This window comes from Phaethon lepturus, unplaced genomic scaffold, assembly GCF_000687285.1.
Source record: "Phaethon lepturus isolate BGI_N335 unplaced genomic scaffold, ASM68728v1 scaffold5564, whole genome shotgun sequence".
Lineage (NCBI taxonomy): Eukaryota > Metazoa > Chordata > Aves > Phaethontiformes > Phaethontidae > Phaethon > Phaethon lepturus.
In genome coordinates, this window is record NW_010536834.1 from 3,506 (window position 1) to 10,279 (window position 6,774).

Genomic DNA, 6,774 nt, shown 5'->3' on the forward strand with positions numbered 1-6,774 from the left:
TTCTTTGGACTTAAGAACAAGGAAGTGCAAGGTCATCCAAAATTTAGAGGCCAGCTCCTAAAGCATTCTAAAAAAAAAGAAAATCAACTTGAGAGACCATCCATCCAGCTTCATGAACCTTATCTTATCCAACATATTTTCTTCAACCATGACCACAAAGCCCTTCCTTCGCTCTTTCCTATGCTCTCTGTCCCATTTTCTTATCTTAAAATACAGGTCCTATCACTGTCTTAGGCACCTTGGAGCATTTGCTGAAATAAGTCTGGAAGGCTTGAGACAAGACTTGGAATAGGAACAGTTTATCACACATCATGAAACTTGCAAGGTCACTTACCTATCAAGCAAGAGGTGTAATCTACCTTGTGGGCTTCTGTGTAGAGAGAGAGTAAGCACACGGGAGTTGCCACAAAGTGCTGATCTCATGACAGCATGTGGTGAAGAAGGAAAGGTTGGGTGGTCTTGAGGAACACAAAGCTCTGGGGAGCTGATGGACTTCTTGCACCTAAGGTTGACCTTGCTCGGGAAGCAAGTGATATATTTGTGAGCTATCACCCAAGAAACAACAGGAGAAGTGGAATGGCCATGGGCATACTGTTAATCGGTATGTTCATGCTACCTGGTTGGATAGCATGAGAATAGCAGAGAACCCTGCTGGCATTCTCCAAATTTATTTAGTGTTTGTAATGTTCAAACCTTACTTTTAGTTTTTTAAAAATTATCTTTATTTTCTTAGCCTATTCTTAGGCAAGTTACCTTTACACTTTCAAAGTTTACATTCACATTTTAAACATGCATTTGAGTTGCAATCACAAGTCTCAGAACACATATCGCTTGCTGCGCAGAATGAGGATGAACCTGTTCAGAATATATTTTTTTTTAAAGATTAAATGTTGAACTTTGAACACTGAAAAAAAATTAGCAAATTTTTTCTTTTTGGCATGCAAAGATTTGAAAGCTGATTTGACTGCCTGACCCTGAGAATTCTCATGCAATGGGGAAAAATATTTCTGCCCATTCCTGCGCAGTACCTGCTTCAGGAAAACAGTGAGGCTGAAGAGCATTGAGCCGCAGAGGCAGTTGGTGTCCTGGTGCATGACCATGGTCTGTCCTGTCCATTAACCAAAGATTGCTGCCTTTGAAACAGCTTCTGAGCTTTGCATTTATAAACCAATATGAGGAGCCAGATGGTGACTTTAGTGGCCGTGGACCCACCTCAAGTGCAGCACATCAGCGGTGGCAGCAGCCTCCAGGGGAGGGCAGCTGGAGATGGCAAGTGTGCTGCAGCCTCTGACTGGCATCCACCTGCACAGCAATTTTTGGCTCCTGAGGCTCTCAGGGCAGTTTGAAAAAGTCACTTGGTGACTGCCTTCCTTCTGCTACCTGGAAGTTAGTCTTGTGGTCCGGCTCTAGGACTACCAGGCTCTTGTGGCACTCCAGGTAAGCCACTCAGGGTTCAGGTTAAATCCATCACATGCTGGTGTCTGTGTTATGGGTATCTGAAGTTGCGTGAAGTAAATCCCAGCCTTATTTTCTCTAAGGTCTTAGCCATTGGCCAGCCCATGCACACAACAAGAAGCAGTACAATGTCCAGGTCAAAACCTCATCTTGGTAGAAGTCACTAGCTACAGTTAGTAATAGGAGTTAAGCCTGTAAAAACAAGTGCTGAAAATGCAGCGCCTCTGAAAACACACCCTTGTGAATCAGAAAGACGGTCACTGCAATAATAATTCTAAATTATATTTAGAAACAAGAGACTACTATAACCTAGGAGAAATAATCCTAGGAAGCCTCAAGATACCTCAGACGTGATAAGTATATGCTGACCCATTTTCCACTAGAAAACTAGAAAGCAAAATTTTGCGTAGTTTTACAATACCATATGAAAATAAATCAACTACTTTCATTTTGCAGTCTATGCAAATGTTGAGCCGTGTGAACTTTCTAGGATGATACGTAAATAGGTTCAGTTAGGAACTGTGAATTTAGAAACATTGGAGAATTTAGGAATGCTTTTGCATTATCATAATATGAAAATAAAAGTGAGTTTTAAAAAATATTTTTTAGCCAGACAAAATCTTTGTTACAAGGGAAGCAGAAAAATGCTGTCAAAACCCAGTGCTAAAACTATACCCCACATTTAGGAAACGGAAGGTTTTTCAGGATAGGAAGCAACAAGAACCACATGGAGTTCAACAAATGCACAGTCGTGTTCCTGATGGGGAACAACCCCATACATATCGGCCCAGGCCAGGGGCCGACTCCTTAGGTCATCTGGGGACCCTTGTGGATAAGGACTCGGTACGCCTATGCAGCGCTGAAGGCCAGCCTCTAACCCTCTTTTGGTTGCATTAGCAAGAGCAAAGTCATGAGGTCAAGGGAAATATCCACACTGAGAGTGGGTGTGCACTGGGACTGGAGCAAAGAGATGTCAGATCTCCATCTTTTGAGATACACATAACTCACCTGGACAGGGCCCTAAGCATCTGCTCTGACTTTGAAGTCAACACTGCTTTGACCAGAAATTTGGACAAAGGTGGTATCCAGAGGCCCTTTCCAGCCTAAATTTTTCTGTGATTCTGTTCTGAGCAGTTTTGATAAAGCAAGCAGGGGAGTATTTTATGAATGGCAAACTAAATCAGTTCTTCCATTCCCTCAACATGTGGGTACAAAAAGCATAAATCTTACTAAATAAACTGAAACAATTCTCAGAAGGTACTGGTTGATCTAGTTAAGTAAGATACTGAGTGGAGTATCTAACATGCTTATGTTTGGTTGTTTTTTTTAAACAGAGATGATGTCTTAGCTCTAACAGCAAATGTTTGCCTCTCCAGTCAAGAAATCAGAGTTTTAACTCCTATTGCTCAATTCTTTTCTTGCATCGTCATCTATTCTAATTCTGACCCACTAAAACCTTCACACGTTTCACTTACAGCCTGGACTCCAGCAGTAAAATGGGAATCGGGGGAGTAGCAGTGGAGATCCAGAATTCACTGCTTACTCTGAAAATTGCAATTGTTTATTCCCGGCAGCACTTTGGCCCGTAGGGCTTTTCCTGTCAGGAAAACTGGCCCAATGTTTAGCTTGATTTAACTCCAGGGAATTTTAGACATGTTTGGGGGAAATTATACTTAATTCTTTTGTCTATGTTTTTTGAGGACATAGGCAGGCTCCCTGGCCACTGCACATTCAGCAGAAAATTGGCATGGACAAACAGTTGATTCCTACATGGATCACAGTACAGAGACTATACATTTTTAAGTACATGCATCGGTTTTATGCTGTTGACAACTCTGTTGTTTACCTGATAGCTAACGAAGCAGGATTTTTGTGAGCAGACCTGAACCAGTGTACTGGTATTTATGCCATAACGCTGCTTTGTGTCATGAGGCCTGGATTTACAGCATCACCAAATCATGGTTTCAGTTAAAGGCCAATCGCTTCTCAGTAACAAGTCATTTTCCTACTTACAGGCAAAACTTACAGCTTTTGTTTTCCAGAACCAAGACAGGCTGTGGTCTAGCTCTGAATTAGGGCAGTTCGTATCTGTATGAATCCATCGCCGCACATATCCTTGTGACAACAGAAAGTTAGCAGTCCCTCTTATTCTGTGAATGGCTTCTAGCAATAAACCCAGTAGGAAGAAAGAAAACATTTAATTAGCTACTTTAAGGCACAATTGCCTCATTCACCAAAGGTCAATTCACACCTGCTAACTACTCTCCTTGGAGGTGAGCTACACTCAACGACAGAAGGGGAGAAATGCGTAGGTGGGACATAGTTTTGCACAAAGCCATGGAAATACACCCTCTGGATGTGGCAATGCTCTCAAAGCAGCCCCGAGCGCTCCACCCCAGTTACGGATAAGTAGCACCATCCTTTGGGAAGCAGTTTGGGATGAACCAGGAGCGAGGCTGTCTCTGAAGATGAACGCACGTGCCCATGGGTATATATAAGAAATAAGGCGCACATGAAACTTTTGTGTGTATATATTTGCATGTGTGATCTTAAAGGGACTAGAAGCAAGCTGGAGCCCTTACTCACGATAGACACCCAGCTTCTCTCGTCTCTTTTCAGGAGACAAGCTCCAGGGCTAGGAATCAAATACTATCCTCTGCAGGCCTTTCAAGTAAAGCACATAATGTCACATTTCCTACACGGTGAGCAGGAACCATAATAACTACCCCAGGCAGTCTGGAAACAACTCTGAGCATTTCTAACTGGATGCCTCATACTGAACATCAGTTTCAAGCCTGCAGACCAGGCAGAATAGAACAGAGGCCTTTCAGCTGCTTACAGCACTGCTGTGCTCCAGCTTCCTCTCAGGGCAGGTACATTTAAGTTACCTTCCCCCTCACATCCCAGACCAATTTCCCCAGGCCCATCCCTTCTGCCTTAGCCACCCCAGGACATCCCCACTACATCCCTCCCCTGCTTCACTGCCAGGAAGCATCTTCCCATCATCTACACCTCGTGACAGGAACACCACCGAAATCCCTTAAAACAAACATTTCTACAAACAGGAGACCATGGAAAGCTGATCTCTTGTGGATTTATGTTCATCACCATTAGCTCTCTCCCACATCATACTCAGATACCGCTACCATCCCACTGCAGTGTTGTCGGGGCCAGGTTTAGTGCTCTCCCCACCTTATGCAATAATGAGTACGTCTGTACATATCTCACATACCTGGACCTCTGTTGTCCCAAACCCAAGACAATCTCTGTATCACAGGCTTAAGCATAACCCTACAGCTTTACCATAGGGCTGGATTCTCTTCCCAGGCATTCTCTGAGTCTTTCTGTTTCTGAAATCCCGCTTTCCACGTGCCTGTGGTATAAAATGCAAGGTGTGTTATTTACCAGAGGAGAATCACACTGATCCTGTGTGATGGAGAGGATACAGAGACCCATGAGCTGTCAAGAAGGCCTGAGCCAGCAAACGTTGAGCTGCAGAGCCACGCGCTGCATGGATGCACCACCATGAATGGCTAACAGGACACTCTGCTTCCAGCCACCAGCCGAGCTAGCTCAGACAGCCCCAGCCTGCCGCAGTTGTGCCCTTGGTAAGGCTCAGAGCTGGAGGCAGGGGAGAGCTGCGTTCTTCGGTGTAGCGTTCTTCCTCTACATACCTCTGCATGGTGTCAGTAGCTCTCGGTGGTGTCCTGCGTATAAAATCTGCAGTCATTCCTTTTGGTTTCTGCTCTTTACAGGGAGAGTCTTCAGGGCCAGGTGTGCTCCTTGTTGGCCTTGGAGAGCTGCTGCAAGACTCTCAGCCCTTTGGTGTAGCGTTCTTCCTCTACATACCTCTGCATGTGTCAGTAGCTCTCGGTGGTGTCCTGCGTATAAAATCTGCAGTCATTCCTTTTGGTTTCTGCTCTTTACAGGGAGAGTCTTCAGGGCCAGGTGTGCTCCTTGTTGGCCTTGGTACAGTGTTTATCAAAATGGGGTTTGCTACCAGCTTTGCTTTCTCTTACTTCTGTTGTGATGCAACATGGTATAACAACTCATGATCTGTGTCACCAATCCTTTTCCAGACTGTCCATGCTGAAGACTACACCTATTCCCTCCAAAACCCTAGCTGTTGCTTTTTGGTATGCCACCTAAACATATGATGTTCTGATTAAACCAAGACTCCAAAGTGTAGCGTTTCTTATTTTGGAATTATTACTTATTTCAGTTAATGAATAACAAGAAAATGTACCTTTATTTTTAAAAAAAAAAGCATACTTTGTGCTTAAGTGTTATTCTAATTACAAGTTCTGGTGTAGTGTAAATTTTTTTCCCTTGGCATTATTATGAACCTCATTTCCTTACAAAGTCCAGGATAAACAATTCCAATATATTTTGTTTTAATTATCAGGGTTTAATGGGGCATAATGAGACTATGTTGAGTGGCGCAGAAAAAAATAATTTAATGTGCACACAACTACCGAGTGCTCCTAGCCTGACTGCGCATATTTCACCTGGTGTGGGGCAGCATTCTGTTAGTTAATATTCAGTGCGCCTATCATCTATTTATTAATTATACTTGCTTTTCAATGGAAAATTTCCCTTTTTTTCCCCCCAAGCATTTGAAACAAGAAGAAACCAATTAAGATATCCTGGAAAAAATGGACAATGCTCTGAGTTGAGCGGTGAAGGATGCAGCTATACCCAGCTGATGGTGCTAGAAGCATTTGTCATGTCATGGACAGAAGACTGGATTGTGCTGGACATAAAACTTCCATCAGCCAGTCTGTTCCAAATGCAGTCCTTCTCCCAGCATTATTTGGCAGCGAAAACTTCTGGCTTTAGTTCTTAGGGCTCCTACCAAAAGAAGCATAGATAACATCAGCTGAAGTCACCATTCAGAAATGACCTTGTCTGGACTCTCACTATAGATACATTTTCCCACTCCCAAGGTGTGGTTCCTACAGACTTAAAACGCCACAGATACTTCTACAGCGAAAAGGGAAAAGTACAAAACAGCAGCCCGGGAAATAAACCAGTAGAGTGGGATTATGACCCTTGAGGCTTCCCAAGGTCCCTTTGCCAGTGGCACGGAATCCAATGGCCGGGTGCGGTTAATGCAGCAGTTAGCACCACCTTGCTACCAAACTTACACTCCGCTTTACCAGGCTGACCATATACTTATATCAAAACATCCTTTTATTTTTTTTCCACAACAAGTAAGTTTTACTTGGGCAGAGACAATTTTGGCCATTTGTTTGGGAATTCTGAACACGAGGCAGTGTGATTGGCATGGTGATGATGGGTTGGTTCCTGTGGAAAGAG